We start from the raw sequence: 22500 nt of genomic DNA, 5'->3' as shown, positions 1-22500 counted from the left end.
CTTTCTTTCTTTTTTTTTTTTTTTTTGCTTTGCTTTATAGATGGACTTTGCGTATGCGTGTATGTTTTGTTTTTCTTATTCTCTGTTTGTTGTTACTTTTACGAAATTGATGGTCTCCCCTCCCCTCTCTCTCTCTCTCTCTCACTCTCACTCTCTCTCTCTCTCTCTCTCTCTCTTTCTCTTTCTCTTTCTCTCTCTCTTTCTCTCTCTCTTTCTCTCTCTCCCTCTCTCTCTCTCTCTCTCTCTCTCTCTCTCTCTCCTCTCTTTCTCTCTCTCACTCTCATCTCTCTCTCTTTCTCACCTTTCTTCCTCTATCTTTCTCTCTCTCTCTCTCTCTCTCTCTCTCTCTCTCTCTCTCTCTCTCTCTCTCTCTCTCTCTCTCTCTCTCTCTCTCTCACTCTCCCTTTCTTCCTTCCCCTTTTCCCTCCCATCCTCCTTCCCCATCCCCCCTCCTACCCCCCCCCCCCCGTTCCTCTCTCCCTCTCCCTCTCTCCTGCTGTCCTCATTTCTTTCCTTCCCTCCTCCGACATCTTAGTCAACTCACGACACCTCATACAAACTCCCTCCCTCTCCCCCCTGTTACCCCAACCTTTCCCCCATCTCCCTTCCCTCCCCCCTTCTCGCCCTTTCTTAGCGTTCTCCTTTTCCCCCGTGGGCGGTAATTACGGCGGCCTTTCAACAGTGTCCAGGAGTATAAGGGGGGGGGGAAGCCCTGGGTAGTAGGGAGAGAAAGAGAAAAAGGGGGTGGGAGGGGGGACCAGGAGGGAGGTCTGGGGAGACAGAGGGAAGACAGAACAAGGGAGAAAGGAAATAGGGGCGGAGAGGAATGATCAAGACTGTGTGTGTGAGAGAAAGTGAGAGAGAGAGAGAGAGAGAGAGAGAGAGAGAGAGAGAGAGAGAGAGAGAGAGAGAGAGAGAGAGAGAGAGAGAGAGAGAGAAAGAGAGAGAGTGAGTGAGTGGTGTTTCTCTCCCTGGTTGTTCAAGAATACCCCCACATATACTAATGGTAGTTTTAAAACCAGCATAAGGTTTGCCTATCTTCTTGGGGGAACAGAACTTCCATAGCACGTGGAGAGTGTTAGGTAGATGTCTTCTCTGCGGTTGTAGTTGGCTTACTGAAATCTTTACCATTAGGCTGAGGGCAAAGGTTGGCTTGATTTTCCTGCTAAGGATTACGGAGTCAAATTTCCTCCCATTGTCCACGTGGAGGAATTGGATTTAGGGAGTACACGTGGAGGAATCGTGGCTTGGTGGGGGTCACGTGGAGTGTCCGCGTGGTGCTTCGTCGTTTTGGATGCTTTGCCTTAGAAGTCTCTTCCAACCATTCCAAGGAATCGTCTTTCATTATCATAATTTATATTACTGTGTTTTGTTAAATACTCTTTTCCTTCTTGAATACATATTCCTTTTTTTTCTCTCTCTCCCGCTGGACGATCCTTAAGTGACAGGTCAGATTCATAAACGACCGCTTGAGTGTTCCTCTTTATCTTCGGGTCAGCCAAGTTGCTCTACAAGCCTCTTCGGGTTATTTTTTATTTTTTTTTTATTTTTTTTTTATCCATCGGTCTTCCTTTCCTCTTTCCTATTGATACTTCTCTCTCTCTCTCTTTCTCTTTCCTCCCTCTCCCTCGCCATCTCTTTCCTTCCTGTTACTCCTCTACCTTTCACTTCCTCCTATCTCCTCGCTCTCTTTCCGTCTCCGCCTCTCGGTACACCCACTCTCTTCCTCCCTCCTTCCTCTTTCATCCCCACCCCCCCTCTTTCCTCCCTCCTTTCATGCCCGTCCTTCCTTTTTCGCCCCTCCCCCAGTCCTCTTCCCCTTCCCTCCGTTTCCTTTCATCTCGTAGGGATTCGCGAATCAATGGGTCGGGGCGAGTGGAAGAGGATCCTAGCTGAAGCCGCCACTTTCCGCTCCGCCTCCTGCTGCCTGCTTCGAGTCGCCGGATTCTCTTAATCCGCTGTTTCCTTTGAGCGCTACATCACCCTTAGTCAAGGTGGTCGCTTCTATAAACGAGTTATTTGCCAAGTTGATGCAAAATGGGGCTGTTTTGCGTGTTCGCGTACACTTAAATGCGTGTGTTAGTATGTTTGTGTTCAGGTGGGGAATACGTGCACATGCAAATTGATGCTCGCTCGCGCGCGCGCACACACACGCACACACACACTCACACTCACGCTCACACACACACACACACACACACACACACACACACACACACACACACACACACACACACACACACACACACGCACACACACATGCCCCAGCCCCTCCGCCTCCCCCTCCCCCTCCCCTCAAACGCTAATGGAAACGCTATTGTGTATAACCTGATCACGACCGGATTAGGTGCCTGCAGCCCAACCTAAATACCGTTTCTCATGTCAACCAACCCAAGGCGGTGTCGGATTCGAGCTGATTCGGTTTGGTCGTGTTATTACACTCTCGGTATGTGGTGTTTGCTGGATCTCTTATTGTCCCTTTTGTTTTGTCATATGCATTTTTAATTTTGTGTTTCTTTTTGGTTTTCGGTTTTTTTTTTTTTTTTTTTTTTTTGTTTCTCTCTCTTTCCTTCTTCTCTTTTATATCTACGCGTGGGGCGGAGCATAACGACGGGACGAACTACTACGGGGCCACAACGGGCGGCGGGGAGGGTGGGGGTACGGTGGCGGGGTGCTAACCGGGGACGGGGTACGGGGGGACCATGTGTGTGTGTGTGTAAGTATATCTAGTTTTAAAAAAAATATATATATATATATATATATTATATATTATATATAATATACATATATATATATATAATATAGTATATAAATAATATATAATATTATAAATATATATAATATATCACGTATTATTTATATACATACCAACCACATGCAACACCATGGACGTAGACATATAAACAGCGCACAGCACATATATAGTGTATATCGCCCATAGGTAATCACGGAATGGCCATCGCACAGATAAAAAAGAAAAACCCGTTTTCAACCGATATAATTGCGCACAGATGAGTAATCCAGCGTAATGGATTATACATCAGCCTTGGATCGTGACCCTTCCATCAAACCCCTTGTTTCCGATGCCCCCCCCCCCCCCCACCCTCCGTACAAAACACCTTCACTCCAATCCGTCATCCTACTCATTCCCCGCCTTCCCCTTTCCCCGTTCGGCTCCTCTAAAAAAAAAATCCCTTTCTCACCCTTCCATTATTCCCTTTCCCACGTCCTGGGCCACACAAATACAAAAACTCTCCTCAAACTATTACCTGCGTTCTTCCTTCCACCAGCCCCCTCCATTCTTTCCTCTCCTTCCCTTCTTTCCTCCTCCTCCTCCTCACTAACTCCTCTCTCTCCTCTCTCTCTCCTCTCTCCTCTCTCTCTCCATCTCTCTCTCTCTCGCTCTCCTCTCATCTCCCTCCTCTCTCTCTATTCCTCTAATTCTCTCTCTCTCTCTACTCTCATGCTCTCCTCCTCTCTCGCCCTCCTCCACTTCCTCCTCGGCTCGGTCCTCCTCCATTCCTCGCTCCCCATCTCCTTACTCCTCTTCTCATCTCTCCTCCTGCCTCTCTCTCTCGTGCCTTCCTCCTCTCATCTGCGCCTCCTCCTCCTCCTCCATGCCTTCCTGCCTCCTCCTCGCCTCCTTCCTCCCCTCCTCCTCCTCCGCTCTCCTCTCACCCCCATCTCACCTCCCTCCTCTTCTCTCCCTCTCTTCCTCCTCTCTCTCCTTCCTCATCCTCTCTCCCCATTCTCCTGCTTCTAATCCTTCTCCCCACCCCATCCCTCTCTTCCCCTCCTCCTCCTCCTCCTTCTCTCATCTTCCCCCTTCTCCTCCCATCTTCCCCCTCCTTCTCCTCTTCCTCCTCCTCCCCCTCCTCCTCCCCCTCCTCCTCCCATCTTCCCCCTCCTCCTCCTCCTCGTCCTCCCATCTTCCCCCTCCTCCTCCCATCTTCCCCCTCTTCCCCCTCCTCCCTCTCCCCCTCCCCCTCCTCTCCCTAGCATTCGCACCAAGGCCCCTCGGCGCGCGCGTTCGAGGAGGCCGTGCCTTCGCCCTCGACTGTATTGCATCGGGGGGCCGAGTGGCGTTGCCCGGGGCCACATCACGAACCTAGTGCTACCGTCGCTGATTAAAAATCGCCGCCCGATTGGACATTGCGGGCGATCATTAACGGACAGGTCGATAGGATAATTTCGCTCGATATCCTTTCTGGATGGCCTCCTTCCAGTATATCTCTACTATCTTGGGTGATTTGATGGTGCCGGTAGTCAGGCAGAGTGCGCGTTCGTGATCATTGCGCCGGGGTGGCCTTTCGCCCTGTGATTGTTGATTGCCGGGCCTTCTCACGTAGCGGTGATCATGTTGGTCGCTCGTGGCACGGATAAGGGGCGGAGAGGTGTTTGAGGGGGGAAGGGGGGAGCGTGGGGGGGTTTGAAGATGAGGTTGTTTGGGAGGGGGCAAGAGGCTTGAGGATTGGACGTCTGGTCTACGGGGGAGGAGGGGGAGGGCAGGGGTTGGTTATGGGAAGGGGGAGGGGGGATGCATGAAGCGGTAGGCGAACACGAACACACATTTTTTTTTTTATTGGTGTTACACTGATCCTCATACGATGATGAGGATGGCGTGGTTAATATTATCATTTTATTGTTGTTTATTATTTTTTGATAATGATGATCTAAACTATCGTTAGCATTTAAAGCATTCTCGTCTCATTTGTCCATTTTCACATTCATTTTATCATCATCGTCGTCATCGTCATCATCATCATCATCATCACCATCACCATCATCACCATCATCACCACCACTATCACAATCACAGTTACAATCACCACAATCATCCACTATCATCAGTTGTTCTTAGTGACTGGTTATTTGCCATTTTCACTGTTAGTATAATTTCCCTTCTGTTTATTGCCTTTTGCAAGATAATGTCAAAGCAATCGTCACATGAGGGGCGATGACGTCACAGGGCTAATGTTGCCAAATAGTGTTTATTTTCCCGTGACCGGCTTTAGTGTCTTTGTATTTGTTTCTTTGTTTGTTCTTGATATGAGTGCTGTTGATTCTACAATAGGTGTCGCGGATGGTGTTTGTTTGTTGTTAGTGATTTTTGGGGGGCGGGTTTTGTTATTATCATTGTTGTGAGAACTATTGTATTAATGTTAGTGTTATCAGTAATCTTTGTTGCTGTTTTTGTTAGCATTTTTATGATTATTGTTTGGTTATTTTCGTAGTGATGGGTATTATTGTTATTCATCATCATTACTGTTATTGTTATTTTTATTATTATTATTGTTATTATTATTATCAGCAGCATCATCATCATTACTATAATCATCATTATTATTATTACGATTCTTATTGCTGCTGATTCTTATTGCTGCTGATTCTGTTATCATCATCAAATATCATCACCGTCATTGTTGTCGTTGCCTTTGTTGTGATCATCCGATATCATCATCCTTATCATCGAAGTCACAGCCCTAGTCACCCCCTTCGCCCCCTCCAAAGGCCTAGTCTCCGCCATCCTCGCTCTCTCCTGCACACACTCGCGTTCCGCCCTTGTTACATAAAGTTAATGAGAGCTATAAACCAACTGGAATTAAAAGTAGAAATAATTGCCAAAAGCAAGCTGTAGGTGGGAAGGGGGGGGGGAGGGAAGGGAAGGTAGTGAGAAAGGAGGATGTGGAGGAGAGGGGGGAGGGGGGGAGGTTGTAACCTTTCCCTTTCTCTCCCCTCCTCCCCACTCTATTTCCTTCTTCCCCTTGCTCCCCTATTCATTGCCTGTCTGTCAGCATAGGGAAGTTTTAGGGGGAGGGGGGGTTCTCGCAGTTGTCTCCGTTCTTCCCTTGTTTGGTCTCTTTCTCACTTACTTCATCTCTGTGGATTTCTCTCTCTCTCTCTCTCTCTCTCTCTATCTATCTATCTCGCTTTCACTATCTTTCTCTACTCTGTTTTTCTTCCTCCTTATCTTCCATTCTCTCCTCCTCTCTGCCTCCTACACCACTCCATCCTATCCCCTTTCTCGCCCTTTATTTCACCCTTCCTTCTACTCTCTGCTTTATCCCGTCCTCTTCGATCCTTCCGTGGCCCGGTCTCCTCCTCGCCATCCCTTCACCGGCCCTTTCGTTCCTTCTTCCGCCCTTCCCTCTTCCCCTCTCCCATCTCCTCCACTCCCAGACGGGCTCACCTCCCTCCATTCCTCCCGTCTCTCCTTCCCCTCCCCCCCCCCCCCCTCCCTGCTCCCGTCGCGTGCAAGTGTGTGTTTGTCTCCCTGTAGTTGCGGGAACACTAACATTCCCTTTAAACAATTGGCCTCGCTGGTCTGTTTATGCACTTTTTATGTGGCCGGACCCGCAATCGATCCTAACATGTTCCTCGCTTCAACTCTTCGCCTTCCCCCCCACCCCTTCAACTCTTCGCCCTTCTCCCCATTTCCTTCAATCCTTCGCCCTTCCCCCATCTCCTTCAACTCTTCGCCCTTCCCCCCTTTCGCCCCCTCACTTCTTCCTTCCCTTCGCCTCCTCACTCCCTTCCTCCCTTTTCTTTAACTCAGCAGGGATGGGGGGGGGGGTGAAGGGATGAAGGGGGGCGGGCGGAGAGGAGAGGGCGTTATGGCAGGATGGTTTTGATCGATTTCGTTTTCGTTTTCTTTGTGTCTGACCCTCTGACTCTCCATTTTCCATTCTCTCTCTCTCTCTCTCTCTCTCTCTCTCGTCATCTCCGCTTCGTCTCTCTCTCATCTCTCTCGATCTCAGCCCCTCGCTCGCTCTCTCGCTTCATCTCTCTCTCTCTCTCTCTCTCTCTCTCTCAATCTCAATCTCTCTCTCCCTATCTATCTATCTATCTATCTATCTATCTATCTATCTATCCCTTTGCCTCTCTCTCTATCCCTCTCCTTCTCTCTCTCTCTCTCTCTCTCTCTCTCTCTCTCCTTCCCCCTCCCCCCCTCCCTTAGAAAGAATCTAAGCAATTCAACGAAATGATATACAAATATGGAAAATCGAGATCCACAGGATAATTAATTGAGATGAAACTGATTCGTAAGAGAGAAGAAAAAAGAAAGAAGAAGAAAATAAGAAGGCGTATATAAGGGCTGGATAACAACCAAGCCAGACTAGAAAACCCAGAGAGAAACTGCAAGAAGAACACATTATGTATTATGTTTGGGGTCCAAGCATTACTTCAGGGGAAATAGTGCAAACAAAAAATGATATAGAAAAATGGTGAATAGATTTTATACAGAATAAAAGGTTAGTACTTCCATTGCCTAAAGCTACGAAGAAGAAGAAGAAAAAAACAACAGATGGATAATTTTGTTTTATTTATTAATGGGCTTGGCTTATGAAGCCCCGCTGGTCAAATATCTCTTTATTTTGGGAGAAAAACAGCTTGAAATGTTTTCGGCAGCTGAAGATAGCTTTCCAAACTTAGATTGTGAACTTATTTCGCTCGCGTATCTCTCTCTCTCTCTATCTCTCTCTCTCAACTCTTCTCCATCGTATCCTCTCTCCATCTCACTCTTTCACTCCTCGTCTCCTCTCGCTGACTCTCACTTCTCTCTCTCTCTTGCACTCTCTCTTCTCTCTCTCTCGTCTCTCTCATCTCTCGTCTCTCTCATTTTCTCTCTCACTCGACATCTTTCCTTCTCGTCTCTCTCTCTCTCTTTTCGTCTCTTTCTGCTCTGGAGTCTCTCTAGCGACTGCTCTCTCGAGCTCTCTTTTTTCTCTCCTGTTATCTCTCTCTCTCCTCTCGTCTCCTCACAGCGTTGTCTCATCTCTCTCTACCTCGTGCATGTCTTCGTTCTTCTCGCTCTCCCTCTTTCTCTCGATCCCTCTCTCCCCTCATCACTGGGTCTTTCTCTCTTAGCGCTATCTCTCTGCTCTCCCCTCCTTCTCAGTCTCCCTCAGCACCTCTCCCCCTCTCTCTCTCTCTCCCTCCTTCCCTCCCTCTCTCCCTCCCTCCCTCCCTCTGTCGTAGGTAGATCTACATATCGAAGGCCCAGAAGTTCGCCCAAACTAGGAAATACGTAAAGGAACGTCAGCGATGGAGTGGCAGGTTAGGGGGGGGGGGGTGTAAGGTCACCTGACCAGGACAGGTCAGTGAAGTTGAGATTGAAGACTAACTTTCTCCATTTCGGGTCAGTTTTTGAAGGTTGGTGACATTCTTGCCTCTGGGGAATCTCGCATAATCTGTCACTGGATCTGTTAGTTTGTTTCATCTGTTGTCTTGTTCCGTTTTTTTTTACGTTTTTGTTTGTTTGTTTGTTTGTTTTGTTATTCCCCTCTTTCTTTTACTGTTTATCTTCGCGACCTGCCTTGCCTGTGCTTAGGTAATTTTTCCCCCCTATTAAAAAAAACGTTCCGTCTTCTGTTCTGTCCTTGATATGCAACAGAATGCAACATTATTAGATTAGATCGACGTGATTCCCGCTCGCAAATTATTCTCACACGCGACTGGCGGAAGGGGACGAGGGTGAGCCAATTCATCACGTGCGAGGATGTGCGGGCGGTGTGAGTAGGGTGGGCGGTATGGGCAGTGTGGGCAGAGCAGGTGGTATGGGCATTGCACTGGAAAAATGATACAAGTAATAATTGCTAAAACCAAGGAGACATTTGAAGAAGATTAATACAAAAGATAAAACAAATGCAACTCAATTGGAGAAAAAAAAAGATATGGAAAACAAAGTGTGTATGTTTAGCCACAGGCCATCCTCCTCTTTTCCTCTCTCTCTCTTTTCCTCTCTTCCCTCTCACATCTCCCCTCTCCTCGAACCTTCGTCCTCTCGACCCTTACCCTTTCACCTCTCTCCTCCCCCCTCTCCTTCTCCCCTCTCCCCCCTCCCCCCTCCTCTCTCTCCCCCCCCCTCTCCTCCCGCCCGCCCCCCCTCCCCACCCCGACCCCCCCACCCCCCCCCCCCCCTCTCTCCCCTACCCCCCACCCCCCCCCTCCCCTCAACCTCCTCCCCTCCCCCCCCCCCCTCCCCTCCCCCCCACCCCCCCTCTCTACCTCCCCCCCCCGCCCCCCCTCCCCCCACCCCCCCTCCGCCTCCCCCCCCCCCCCCCGGAGGCAGCCCACCCCCCCCCCTCCTTCTCCCCTCCTCCTCCGCCCCTCCTCCCCCGCCCCCACTTCTCTCTTTCTCTCCTTCTCCCCTCTCTCCCCCCCATCCCCAACATACCCTATTGAATCTGTCGGCGGAAAAGTAAAGTTGATGTGTGGGATTGTTTCCGGTTATGAACGAGCAGGCTGTTTTTAATAGCTGTCTCTTACTGCTGCAGGTACCCACCGGTAATTGGACTGGAGAGGAGGGGGGGCGGGGGGCGGAATGGCTGTGGTTTTAGGGGCTGTTCTGGGCAGTTTTTTTCAGGAGGTAGGAGGGTAAAAGTGGTGGCAGCGGCTAGGTTTGTCTGTGGATATGGTCATGTGTATTAAGTCTTCTGCCTTTCTGTGAAGGTTGGTGAGCATTGACCTCTTTTGATGTGGGGACACGATTTGAGGTTGTTTATGAATGCTTGATGATTATTGGTATTTTACTCTTTTGTTTTCATCGATTGCCCCCACTTCTCTTTGAACAATGCATTCCCATTCCCATGTATCGTTGGATTCTCGTTCCTCAATTGACACGATGTTACCTTTTCCCTCTATTTTCCTGACGTCTACTCGTCACTTTCGCGGAGTTTGCCCTCTCTCTCCCTCCTCTCCTTCCTTTACCCCTTTCTCTCCCCTTCCTCTCCCCTTCCTCTCCTTCCTTTACCCCTTCCTCTCCCCTTCCTCTCCCCCTCCTCTTCCTCAATCTTCACTACTCTCCTTCTCTTCTTCCTCTCTCTTCCCTTCTTTCTCCTTGTCTCGGGGGCTCTTTTGCTCCTCTCTCTCTCTCTCCCATCTCTCTCTTATCCTCCTATCCTCTTCCTCTCTAACCTCTTCCTCTTCCTCCTTCTACCTCCTCTCTCTCTCTTTCTCTTGATCTCTATCTCTTCCTCACTCTCTTCTCCATTTCCTCTCTCTATTCTCTCACCCTTCCTCACTTCCACATTTCTCTCCTCTCTCGTCTCTCTCTCTCCTCTAAATACCTCTTTCTCATTCTATGGTCCTCTTCTTCTTCTCTCTCTCCTCTACTGCTCTCTCTCCTCCCTCATTTCACACTTACTCTCTTACTCTCCACCTCATTCATCTCACTCTCACCTCTGCTTTCTCTCTTTCCTCATCTCTCCTCTTCTCTTCGGGCGGATTTGCCCTCTCTCTCCCCCTCTTCTTCCTCTTTCCTCTTCTCTTCCCCTTCCTCTTCTCCTCCTCTCTTCTCTCTTTCCCTCTTCCTCTCCCTCTCTTCCTCTCTTTCCCCTCTCTTTTCCCTACTCATTCTATCTCCACCTCTCTCTCTCTTTCTCTTCTCTCTCTCTTTCTCTCTTCTTCTCTCCCTCTCTCATTTCCTCTCATCTCTTTCTCTCTCCTCTTCTCTCATCTTCCTCCCCACCCTCTATCGTTCCTCTCTCTAAGCCTTCCTCTTCTCCTATATCCTCTGAACCTGCGGTTTATTCCTCTCCTCTTCCTCTCTTTCCTCTTCTTCGCTCTTCTCTCTTCCTCTTCCTCTTGTCCACTTGCCCTCTCCCTCTTTCCTTCTTTTTCCCTCCTCTTTCTCCTCTTCTCTCTTCTCTCTCGTGTCCTCTTTCTTCTTCCTCTCTCTTTCTCTCTTTTTCTCTCTCCCCTCTTTCTCTCTCTCTTTCCTCTTCTTCTCTCATCTCTCTCTCCTCTCTTCTCTCTTCCTCTTCTCCCTTCCGCTCTCTTCTCTCTCTCCTCGTGGACTTCCTCCCTTCTTTCTCTCTCTTTCTTTCCTTTTCTCTCCTTTTCTCTCCCCCCTCCCCTTCTTTCTCTCTTTCTCTCTTACCTCTCTCTCCTTCTCTTTCTCATACTTCTTTCTTCCTCCCTCCTCTTCTTTACGCTTGCTCTCCGTCTCTCTTCTCCGCGCTCTCTCTTCTCGTGGGGGATCTTGTCGTTCTCTTCTCTCTCTCTCTTCCTGTCTCCTTTCCCTTCCCTCTATCTTCTCATATTCCTCTTTCCTCTCTCTCACTCTCTTTCTCTCTCTCCTCTCTTCTTCTCTTCTCTTCCTTCTTCCTCTTCTTTTCCGCTTTCTTCTCTCTCTTCTCTTCCTCTCTCTGCTCGCTTCCTCTCTCTCTTCTTCTCTTAGAGACTGCTACTCTCTTCTTCTTCTCTCCTCTCTCTCTTCCCTCTCTTTTCTTCCTCTCTTCTTCTAATTCCTGCTTTCCCTCTCCTTCCTCTTCTTCTTCTTCTCCTTCCTCTGCCTCACTTCATCTTCCTCCCTCTTTCTTTTATACTCTCTCTTTTGCTCCTTTCCTCTTTCTTGTCTTCTTTCTCTTCCGCTGCCTCTCTCCCCTTCCCCTTTCATCTCTTTCCTCTCCGCCTTCTATCTCTCTTCTTCTCTCTATCTTCTTCCTGCTCTCGCCTCTGTCCTTCTCCTCTCTTCCTCTCTCTCTATCTCTCTCTCCTCTCTTCGTTCTCTCTCTCTCTCCTTCCTCTTCCCTCTTCTTCTCTCTCTTCTCCTCTTCCTCCCTCCTTTTCTCTTCCCTTCCCCTTCCTCTTTTCTCCTCTTCCCTTCCTCTGGCCGGGAGGTGGTTTTTCTCTCTTCCTCTTTCTCTTCTCTCCTATCTACACTCTCTCTCTCTCCTCTCTCCTCTCTCCTCTGAGCGTCCTCTGGCTCTCTCTTCCCCTTCTCTCTTCCTCCCCCTCTCTTCCTCGTCTTCCTCTTCTCGTCCTCTCTTCCTTCCTCACGTCCTCCTCTTCCTGCTTCTCCGTTTTCCTCTCCTTTCTCTTGCTCTTCTTCTTCTTCTCTCGTCTTTTCCTCTTCTTTCTCCCTCTTCCTTTCTCTCCTCTGTGCGTTCTGGGCACTTCTCTTGTCCTCACTTCTTCCTCTCTCTTTCCTCTCCTCTCTCTCTTTCCTTCTCTCTTCTTTCTGCGTTATGTGCTTCTCTCTTTTCAACTTCTTTGCTCGCTATCTCGTTCTTTCTTCAGTCCTCTTCTATTCCTCTTCTTCTCTTTTCCTCACCTCGTTCCTCGCTTCGATCTTTCTTTCTTCCGCTCTCTGCTGTCCCTCCTCTTCTCTCCTCTTTCCTCGTCTTCGCTCGCGCTCTCATCAATATCATATATTTGTCGGTCTTCTCTCGTCTGCCCTCTTCTCTCTCTCGCTCTCTTTCATCTCCTCTCTTTCCGCTTCTTTCTCTCATTTCGCCGTCTCTTCTTCTCTCTTCTCTCTTCTCACTCTTCTCCTCGCTCTCTCTCTTTACTCTCATCTCTCTCGCTTCCATCTCTACGTCGCTCCCCTATTACTCTTTTTCCGCCTTCCCCGTTCCTCGTGATCATTTTCCTCGTGTTCTCTTCTCTCTCTCTCTTGTCTCTCATCTTTCTTCTTCTCTTGCCGTCTTTCCATCTGTGTCCTCGCTTCCTCTCCCGCTCCTCTTTCCTCCTCTCGTCTCCGCTCTCCTTCCTCTTCCCTCCTCTCCTCTCTCTCTCTTCCTCTCTTTCCCCCCGCTTCCTCTTTCCTCTCGTCCTTCTTCCTCATCTCCGGTCGCCTCTCCTTCTCCTTCTCTTCCCTCTTCTCTTTCTCTCTTTCTCACTGCTCTCTTCTCTTCCCCTCTCTCTCTATTCCTCATTCTCTCTTTCGTACTACTCCTCTTCTCTTATTTTCCTCCCTTCTCTAGTTTGAGTTACTCCCTTGAATATTTCACTATATACATCGATATCTATTAAGAATTATAGTAATAGGATTTTGATTAGGGAATATGTGCTTTATAATGAGATTATATATATATAAGAGATAATGAAGTAGTATATATCCTATTATAACGTGTATGGTAATAGTAAGCGACCCTTTATATCTTCTCACGTAATATGTAGAACGTGAATATATTCTGTTATTTTTATCTTTCATCTCTCTCTCTTCATATATGTATATATCTATCGTCGCTTACGCTCTACTGTACCTCTTAATAGTCCGTCTCTAGCTATTATTATATTGCTGATCACTACTATCTGAGTATGACTATTCTGCTCTCCTCTATCAAGATTCCTAGGATTGCTATTAGAGTTATTATTATCCTTATCTGATTAGGCAATATGGCTGGTAGGCTTCTCATCTATTAAATAAAGCATTAGTTAGAGTGATCTATCTTAAGTAATAGATAGAGAGATTGATAGCTAGGTCTATTTATCCTCCTCTCTCTATCTATCTACGTTAATTCTATATATAGTATAGGTGTCTCGTGTCTATAGCATTTAGTCGCTATTTTCTGTTCATCTCTCCTCTTCTCCTCTCTCTCTTCCATCTCTATAGCGTTCGAATTCACTATGTCGGTCTTCTTCGGCTTTACTCTCTCTCCTCTTTTGATTAGTATAGGTTTATCAAATTGCTAGCTCTCCTCTCTTAGCTATCGGCCTCATCTGCCTCTACTCTAATCGTCCTCGTCATTTTGTCATCGTATTCGGTGTGCACCTTCCTCTTCTGGCTTATCATCATCTTCTCTCTTCTCTCCCTCCGCTATCTTCGCTTAGCTCTCTCGTCTTCATCTCTTCGCTCTCCTCTCTTTCTCTTCTCTCTTTCTCTTTCTTTTCTCTCTATCCTCTCCCCCTTTCATCTTCCTCTTATCTCTTGCCTCTTGCTCCTCTCCTCTCTCTCGTCCCTTCCGTCGTCTCCCCTTCCTCTTTCTCTTCCTCTCTTCTTTCCTCTTTCTTTCCTCTCTCTTCTCGCTCTCATTTTTCTTTCTCTCTCTCCTCTCTCTTCTCTGCTTCCTCTCCTCTCGATCTTCTCTTCTCTCTCTTCCTCTTCTCTTTCTCTCCCTCGTCTCTCCTCTTCCCTCCTTCCTCTCTTTCCTCTTCTTCTTTCGTCTCTCTCTCTCTCTCTCCTCTGCTTCCTCATCTTTCTACTCTCTCTCTCTCTTTCTCGCTTTCTCCGTCTTTTCTCTCTTCTTCGTTCTCTCTCGGCTCTCTTCCGCATTTCTCTCCTCCTCGTCGTCCTCCTATCTTCCTCTTTTCTACGCTTCAGCCTCGCCTCTCCTCTCTCTCTTCCTCTCTCTCCTTCATTCTTCTTCCTCTGCTCCTCTTTGCCTCTCTCTTCTTCTGCCTCTCGTCTCTTCCCTCCTCTCTTCTTTCTCTCCCTCTTCCTCTTTTCTTTTCTACGCTCTTCCATCCTCTCTTTCCTCTCCTTCTCCTCTCCTCTCTCTCTCGCTGTCTCTCTTCTTGTCTTCCTCTTCTACTCGTCTCCCTCTCATTCTTCTTTTTCTTCCTCTTCTCTCCTTCTCTTCCTCTCGTTCTCGCTTTCTCGCTCCTTGTCTCTTTTCCTCTTTCGCTTCTTCCCTCTCTCTCTTTCTCTCTCTCTTCTCCTTCTCTTTTCTTAGATAAGATATTAAGCTTATATGAGGAAGGAGAGAGAGAGGGAGGAAGAGGTATAAGATGGAAGAGGGGAGAGGAATATAGATATAGGATATGAAGGAGATTAAAGAAGATATAGATGGAAGATGGGAATTTAAATAGAAAACTCTTCCCCCCTCTTCTTTATCTCTCTCCATTGAACACGTTCCTGAATAACGTTAATCCATTACGAATCAGTGGTAATCCCTCTCTTGAGCTGATGGTCATTTCTCATAGATAGGGCGGAACTCCCCCGTGCGGTTGACATAGTTAGAGCCCCCCTCCCCCCTCCCCCCTCCCCCCGTGTACCAGCTTGTGTGTGAACCCTCGGGGGAAACCAGGGCATCATCCTCCCCTTTCAGAAGCGCTCTTGCTCTCCCAGTGCAGCACCAGGTGGGCTATGGGTTGGTGTGGGAGCGTATGTTTGCGACCCTGAAATATTGGGGAGGTTTTGAAATATCCCCCCCCCTCCCCGCCCGTGTATTTCCACTTTTATTTTCCTGTTTTTTTTTATTCATTTTCTTCTTTTCTCTCGATTTCTCTCTCTCTTTGAATATGTAGAGAGTGAGAAAGAGAGAGAGAGAGAGAGAGAGAGAGAGAGAGAGAGAGAGAGAGAGAGAGAGAGAGAGAGAGAGAGAGAGGGTGAAATTGAGAGTTAGAGTAAGAGTGAAAGTAAAAGGGAGTGAGAGAGCGAGAGAGTGTGAGAGTGAGTGAGTGAGTAGGAGTGAGTGAGTGAGTGAGTGAGTGAGAGAGAGAGAGAGAGAGAGAGAGAGAGAGAGAGAGAGAGAGAGAGAGAGAGAGAGAGAGAGAGAGAGAGAAAAAAAAATTGAGAGTTAAAGTGAGAGAGTAAGAGAGTGGGAGAGTGAGAAAGTGAGAGAGTGAGTGAGTGAGTGAGTGAGTGAGTGAGTGAGTGAGTGAGAGAGTGAGTGAGTGAGTGAGTGAGTGAGTGAGTGAGTGAGTGAGTGAGTGAGTGAGTGAGTGAGTGAGTGAGTGACTGAGTGACTGAGTGACTGAGTGACTGAGTGAGTGACTGAGTGACTGAGTGAGAGAGAGAGAGAGAGAGAGAGAGAGAGAGAGAGAGAAAATGCAATCAACTGAAATAGGGGATACAAAAGAATGTAGGCAGCCGGGAATCTCGGAAAGGGGAAAGGAAAATAGTCTAGGCTGGGAGGAAAGAAAGGAGAAGAGAGACCAGGAAAAAAAGAGATAAAAAAAAAAAAGACAAACAGAAAGAGAGAGACGGAAAGACGCGGCGGCAGCGGCGGCGTTGAGGTTAATCCCGGTTCCTCTGGCTAAGCCCCCATCTCGTGCGGCCGCGGCAGCGTCTGAACCAATATGCAGTTTCCTTCATCTTAACTCATCCTCCTGATTCTGAGTCGCCGGATGGAACCTGTGCATCAGTACCCAGAGGTGGCGGAGAACTAGGCCGAGGTGGAGGAAGATGCGTTCGTCCGGGGGTGGGAGGAGGGTGGTGGGTGGTGGGGGTTGGGGTAGGGGTAGGGGTAGGGGTCTACAGCCTTTGGATCCGACTGTATTTAGTTTTTGTCGTCGGTCTCTTTTGTCTGTTAGTTGTTTTGTTTATTTTTATTTATTTTTTTTAGCTCTTTTTATAGGTATCTTTTTTTTCTCTCTCTCATGTACTGATTTTGGTATTCTGCATACTTTCAATCACTTTGGATTCTCTTTCCTATCTCCTCTCTTTGTTTTCCGTCACCGAGTCTGTTGCCTCGCCTTACACCTCTTCCCGGCCCCCGCCTCCGCCCTCTATCCTCATCTTCGCTAACCGGGACTTCCTTCTCCGTGTCGTTTCTCGCATTGTCCCAGCTCTTCCCGCCTGCCGCCCTTGAGTTAGGTCTTCCTGAGCCTTTACTTACCTTCCCTTTTCTTCTCTACGTTCCCCGTCTCCTCCGCCTTTCCTGCTCCCCTCTACCCTCTTCTCTCTCCTTTTCCTCCACCTCTCTCTTCCTTCCTTGCAGCCCTTACCCGCTCCTCCCTCTTTTTCTGGCGTCCTCCTCCTTTTCTTCTACCTCCTTCTCCTCCTCCTGATCATCATCACCACCACTATCACCACCATCATCATCATCACCATCATCATCATCATCATCATCATCATCATCATCCCTCCCTCCCTATTCTTCCCCTCTTCTTCCCCCTCCTCTCCCACCCTTCCCCCATCCCCTTCCACCACCTCCACCACCTCCTCCACCTCCTCCTTCAAGTGGGACTCGACGGCTTCCGAGTCCGAGGCCCGCAGTTCTCTCCCGCGAAGGAAAATGCCTCCCTCTCCGCCGCCTCTGATCCCGCGCTTCACTTTTAATTAAGACGGAATCGCAAAATCAATGTGGATTAACCTCTCAGATTTAACGGATTGTTATGCCAGTCCTGCGTGCTTCGTCCGCGGGCCGTTCCTGTGTCTGGGGGGATTGCTTCTTTTGGCTTCTTCTTTTTCGTGAGGTTTGGAGGTTTTTGTCTTCTTTTTTTTTTTATCTTGGATTCGTTTTTTTTTGTCGTTGTCACTTTTAGTGTCTGTTGTTGTTTGTCTGTTTGTCTCTGTCTGTCTGGATTTCTGTCTTTTTATGGCTTTCTTCTCTCTATGGCTTTCTCTCTCTCTCTCTCTCTCTCTCTCTCTCTCTCTCTTCCATCTCTATCTTCGTCACACCACTTCTCGGAGGGGCGGCGGTCTCTAGCTGGGGTCTCTCTGCTGCTGGAGGGTGCTATGATATAGTATAGTAGAAGTATATATGAGAATTAGTGATAATATATATATAAGTATATATATATATATAGGTATTGTCCCTAGACCTCCCTCCAAGGAAATCCTGAACTAAAGAGGAACAGAGTGAGGGGACGACGAAGATTCCAAGAAGAATCAGGACATGATAGAGATACCAACATGAAAGAGAACCTCGTCAGGGATGTGATCGAAAGATGAATGTAAATGATTATATAATATTATTTTGTGGTAAGTTTTTTTTTATTTATGTTTTTTATATATAGAGATTTTAGAGAGATGGTGTAGGTATTTTTGGTATTTATGGTTGGGGTTGTGTGAGGGGAGATTTTGGAGGGTTTTGGGGGGGGGTGTTGAGGGTTAGAGAGAGGGTGGGGGTGGGAAGGTGGTGATTGATGAAAGGTGGGGTGTTTTAAGGGAGTAGATTTATTGAGTGGTTTGATGAGTGGGTTGGGTGGGTGGTGGGGGGGGGGTGGTGGGGGGGGGGGGGGGGGTGGGGTTGTGGGGGGGGTTGGGTTGGAGTGGTTTGGGTTGGGGGGGGGATTGTTAGGGGGGGGGGGTGGGTGGAGGGGGTGGAAGGGTATGGGGTATGGAAGGGGGGAAGGGGGGAGGGGGGGGGGGGGGGGGGGGTGGGGGGGGAAGGGATGGAATTAGGTGGAGGAAGAGGGAGGGAGAGAGAATGAGGGTAGGGAAGAAAAGAGGTTTTTGGTTGGGTATTGTTAAATAGTTTTTGTGTATTGATGGGGGTAAGGTTGTGGGGTTTTGGGGGTGGGGTTTGTTGGGGGGGGGGGGAGTGGGGGGGTGGTTTGGGAGGTTGGGGTTTGTGTTTGGGGGGGGGGTGGTTTTTGGTTTGTTTTTGGGGGGGGATTGTTGTGGTAGGTGTGGTTGGGTGGGTGGTTTGGTGGGGTGTGATTTTTTTTGTGGTGGTGGGTGTGGTTTGGAGGGGTTTGGTTGGGTTTTGGGTTGGGGTGGTTGGTTGTGGTGTTGTTTGGGTGGTGGGGGTGGATGTGGGTTGGGGTGGTGGTTGTGTTTTTTTTTTGGTTGTTTGGGGTGTTGTTGGTTGTTGGTGTTGGGGTTTGGTGGGTTGGGGGTTGGGGGGTTGGTTGGGGGGGGGTGGGGTGTGGGGTGGGGGGGGTTGGTGGGGGTGTTTTTTGGGGGTTGGGGTGTTGTGGGGGGGGGGTGGGTGGGGGGGTGTGGGGGTTGGTGGGGGGGGTGGGTGTTGGGTGGTGTTTTGTGGGGTTGGTGGGTGGGGGTGGGTTGGAGGTGGGTTTGGGGTGTGGGTTGTGGGGTTGGTGGGGGGGGGGTTTTGGGTTGGTTGTGTGTGGATTCAAGGGTTTGTGGTTGGTTGTGGGTGGGGTGGGGTGGGGGGGTGGGGGTGTTGGGTTTTTTGTTGTGGTTGTTGTGGTTGGGTGTTTGTTGTGGTTGGGGGTTTTGTGTTTGTTGTTGTGTAGTGGTTGGGGGGTGGTATTTTGTATTTTTTTGTGTGGTTGTGGGTTTATTGGGTGTTGTTGGGGGGTTTTTGGGGGGGTTGGTGTATTTAGTGTTTTTTTAGTGTTGGGGATTTTGGGTTGTGGGGGTGTTTGTTGGTGGTTGTTGAGTTTTGGTGTTTTTTTTTTTTGTTTTTGTTTTTTGGTTGGTGGGTTTGGTGTGGGGTTGTGGGGGGTGATGTGTGGGGGTTGATTTGGTGGTGTGGGGTTTGGGGGGGGGGTGTTTGTGGTTATGGTTGTTGGTGGTTGTTGTGAGGGGGTGGGGTTTGGTGGGGGTGGGTGTTTTGGGTGGGGTTGGGTGGTGTGGGTGGTGGGGGGGGGGTTGGGGGGGGGGGGTGTGGGGGGGGGGGGGGGGGGGGGGGGGGGGGGTGGGGGGGGGGGGGGGGGGGGGGGGGGGGGGGGGCGCTTGGGTTGGGGGGGTGGGGGGTAGGTGGTGGTGTGGTTGTGGTAGTGAAGGAATTATTTCTGATGAATTTAATACATCAATATCAATATATCTATATATAAATATATTATATATATATAAAACATATATAAATAAAGCCAATATATATATTATATATATAGATAAATATATATAGTCGCTATAACTACAGATCTACATATAATAACATACCCACATAAACATACTCCTTTCTCTTGCGCATCTTACTTCTGTCCACCCGCCCCTAGTGCCGCAGAGCACCCCCCCCCCCCCCCCTCAATCTCGTAACAGCATAGCTAAATATAATGTTTCAAAAGGCCAGCGCCGACGACGGGATGACAGAAATATAGACCTGAGAATTTATTAAATCATGTGACTTTCCTGAGTCGGTTTGTTGCAGAAGAGGTAGAGGGAGTGGAGGAGGGGAAGAAAGAAGAAAGAGAGAGGGAGAGGGTTGAGAGAAAGAGAGAAGGGAAGAGGGAGATGAGAGAGAGAAAGAGAGAGGGGAAAGGAGATTAGAGAGAGAAGGGGGGATGGGAGAGAGAGAGAGGGGATGGGAGAGAGAGAGGGGGAAAGTGGGAGAGAGAGATAGAGACAGAGAAAGGGAGATTGGAGAGAGAAAGAGAGAGGGAGGGAGGGAGGGCGAATGGGAGAGAGCTAGAGATATGGAGAGAGAGATGATAAGAAAGAGAGGGGGGTGAGCGAGGAAAGTAGATAGAACGAAAAGTTAGAAAAAAAAGTTAAATGACTGAAATCGGATCTGTTTATCACGTACTGTTCTTAATTAAGAGAAAACTTTTAAAGAGTAATCACCTCGCCCCCCCCCCCCCCCTCCACCCTTCGAACCCCGATGGATAGGGGCTGAACACACGGCAGTAGCTTTAGGAACTCTCCCTGCAGCTCGCCTTACCCTATCCTTCCCCTCCCCTCTCCCTCTCCCTCTCCCGGACCCGCTCCCTCTCCCTCTCCTCTCTGCCCTCTACCTCTCCCTCTCCCTCTCCCTCTCCCTCTGTCTCCTTCACCTCTCCCTCTCCCTCTCCCTCTACCTCTCTCTCCTCCCTCTCCCTCTCCCTCTCTCTCTCCCTCTCCCTCTCCCTCTCGCCCTCTCCCTCTCCTTCTCCTCTCTCCTCTATTCTCAACTCTCGTCTTCCTCTCTTCGTCTCTCTCTCTCTCTCTCTCTCGGTTCATTATACACTAGTCATGCCCCTCTGGCATTTTTATCCTCTATTCCACCCGGATATAATTGATTGCAGACTCTCGACTGATTAGCCCCACCTCCCCCTCTACTCCCCCTCCTAGTTCCTGTTTCCTATCCTTCCATCCCTATATTCCTCTACCCTCGTTTTCTCCCTCTCCCTTCCCCTTTTCTTTTTCCCTCCTCCTACTCTCTCTCCTTCCCTTCCTCTACCCTCGCCTCTTGTCTCTCCTTCACTCTTCTCTTTCTCTCCTTCTCCTCCCTTTCCCTCCCCTCTCCTCTTCTCCTTCTTCCCCACCCAGCCCCTCCTCTTCTCCTCTCCCCTCATCTTGATTATTTAAAGGCAGATTTAGATATGTTGTTCTTGATGGTGTTTGTCCTGATGCTTTCGGCGTTGTTTTCAGGTAGAGCATATTTAGTTTTTCCTTTTTTTTATCAAAGCATCTCTTGTTAGGAATGTGTAGAGATGTACTTCCTATCGGTTTCTCTCTCTCTCTTTCTATTTCTTTTTCTTCTCTCTCTCTCTCTCTCTCTCTCTCTCTCTCTCTCTCTCTCTCTCTCTCTCTCCCCTCCCAAGTCCTCGTCACCTCTCGCACTCACCATCGTCTCTCTCTCTCGTCTCTCTCTCTCCGGTCACCTCCACGACCTCTCTCGCCGCCCCCCGAGGGCTCGGGGGGGGGGCTGTTGGGGCGGGGCGGGGGGGGGGGGGTTTCTCGGGGGGGAGAGCTGCTCCTCTCTCTCTTAACCCGAATTCGATCTGGGGGGGGGGGGGGGGCTCTACTCGTTGGAGCACGGGTTCGTCGTGCGGGGGGGGGCACCGATCGGCAACGGGAACCGCAGCGATGCGCCGCACGCCTCCTTCTGCCCCCACAGCACACGGCCCCTGCCGCTGGGGGGGGGGGGGGGGGTGGGGGGGGGGGGGGGTGGGGGGGGGGGGGGGGGGGGGGGGGGTACCCACCGTGGCACGTGCTCGCCGCTCGCCGTGCCGTCCCAAGTGCCCCATACAGAGCCCGTAAGAATCGTCACAGCAGCAGCCCCCGCTCGCAGACGACCCCGAGGCGCGGCGCGGGTCGCCGGCGGCGGGCCGGGCGGCGCCCGGGCGTCTGGGGGCTCGCGGGGGACCGGCGGCGGCCGTCTCGGGAGAGCGGCAGCTTCGGCGCGCTCGCGGCGCGGGCGGCCGCGTCCGTCTGCTCGTCTGCGCATCGGTCGGTCTCTGCCAGCGGAGCTGATCTCAATCGCTTCCTGCGGTGCCTCCGCTCACATCCGTCGTCTCGTGTCTCGTCTCAGCTCGCGCTCTCGGCGTCGTCGCTCACTGTCGTCGGCTCTCTCGTGGACTGTCGAGTCGTGGCCTCTTCACCCGGGGGCGCGGGGCGGGCGGGGGCGGGCGCGCCGCGCGGCGTGGGGGTGGCTCCTGTCCTCTATGGGCCTGCTCTGTTGCGCCCTGCGGCCTCTCCGCCGGGCAGCCCTCTCTCCCCCCACCCTCCCCCCCCTCCCCCCCCGGGCGGTTGCGGGGGGGGCGGCGGCGGTGGGGCTGGGGGTGCGGGGGGGGCCGGGGGGGGTGGGGGGTCTTGGGGGGGGGGGGGGGGGGGGGGGGGGGCGGCGGGGGGGGGGGGGGGGGGCCGCCTCACTGGGGGGGGGGTGCTGGGGGGGTTGGGGTGTGTTGCGGGGGGCGGGTTGGTGGGGGGGGGGGGGGGCTGGGCCGGGTGCGGGGGGTCCCGGCGTGCGGCCGCGGGGGGGGGGCGGGGGGGGGGGGCGGGGGGGGGGGGGGGGCGGGGCGCGTGGGGTCGGTGCGGGGCGCGGCCCGCCCTCGGGGCCTCGGCGCGCGGGCGGGCCGGCGGTGTAGTATCTGTGTCTGTTGGGCGATCGCCACGCGCGCGGGCGGGGGCGGCGGCGGGACCCCTGGGGGGGGGCGGCGGGCGTCTGGCAGGGGTGCAGGGGGGGGGGCGCCGGCGGGGGCTGGGGGCCCCCCAGCCGTGGGTTTCGTACGGGGGGGCCCACCCCTTCCCCCCCCACCTGGTCACTCATCACCTCCACTCACTCCACCAGCTCCTCTCTCTCTCTCTCTCTCTCTCTCTCTCTCTCTCTCTCTCTCTCTCTCTCTCTGTCTCTCTCTCTGTCTCTCTCTCTCTCTCCCTCTCTCACTCTATCTCTCTCACTCCGATCGAGGTTCTATGTCTGTTGTCTGTTCCTTTCCGGTTGGGTTAAGCTTTTCAGAAAGGTTTTGTGGTCGTTTTACGCTTTTGTGGCA

The 22500-nt window shown here is 50.7% G+C and overlaps 1 protein-coding gene across 2 annotated transcripts in view; it reads left to right on the top strand.

The window, feature by feature from the left end:
- LOC122252965 (pseudouridylate synthase RPUSD2) overlaps positions 1-22500 on the top strand; it is a 463904-nt gene that overhangs the window by 322560 nt on the left and 118844 nt on the right. The gene's annotated exons all lie outside the window — the stretch shown is intronic.

This window comes from Penaeus japonicus, unplaced genomic scaffold (genome assembly GCF_977035675.1).
Source record: "Penaeus japonicus unplaced genomic scaffold, GWHDUDI00000001_assembly GWHDUDI00000015, whole genome shotgun sequence".
Taxonomy (NCBI): domain Eukaryota; kingdom Metazoa; phylum Arthropoda; class Malacostraca; order Decapoda; family Penaeidae; genus Penaeus; species Penaeus japonicus.
This window is presented reverse-complemented; position numbering and strand designations above follow the sequence as displayed.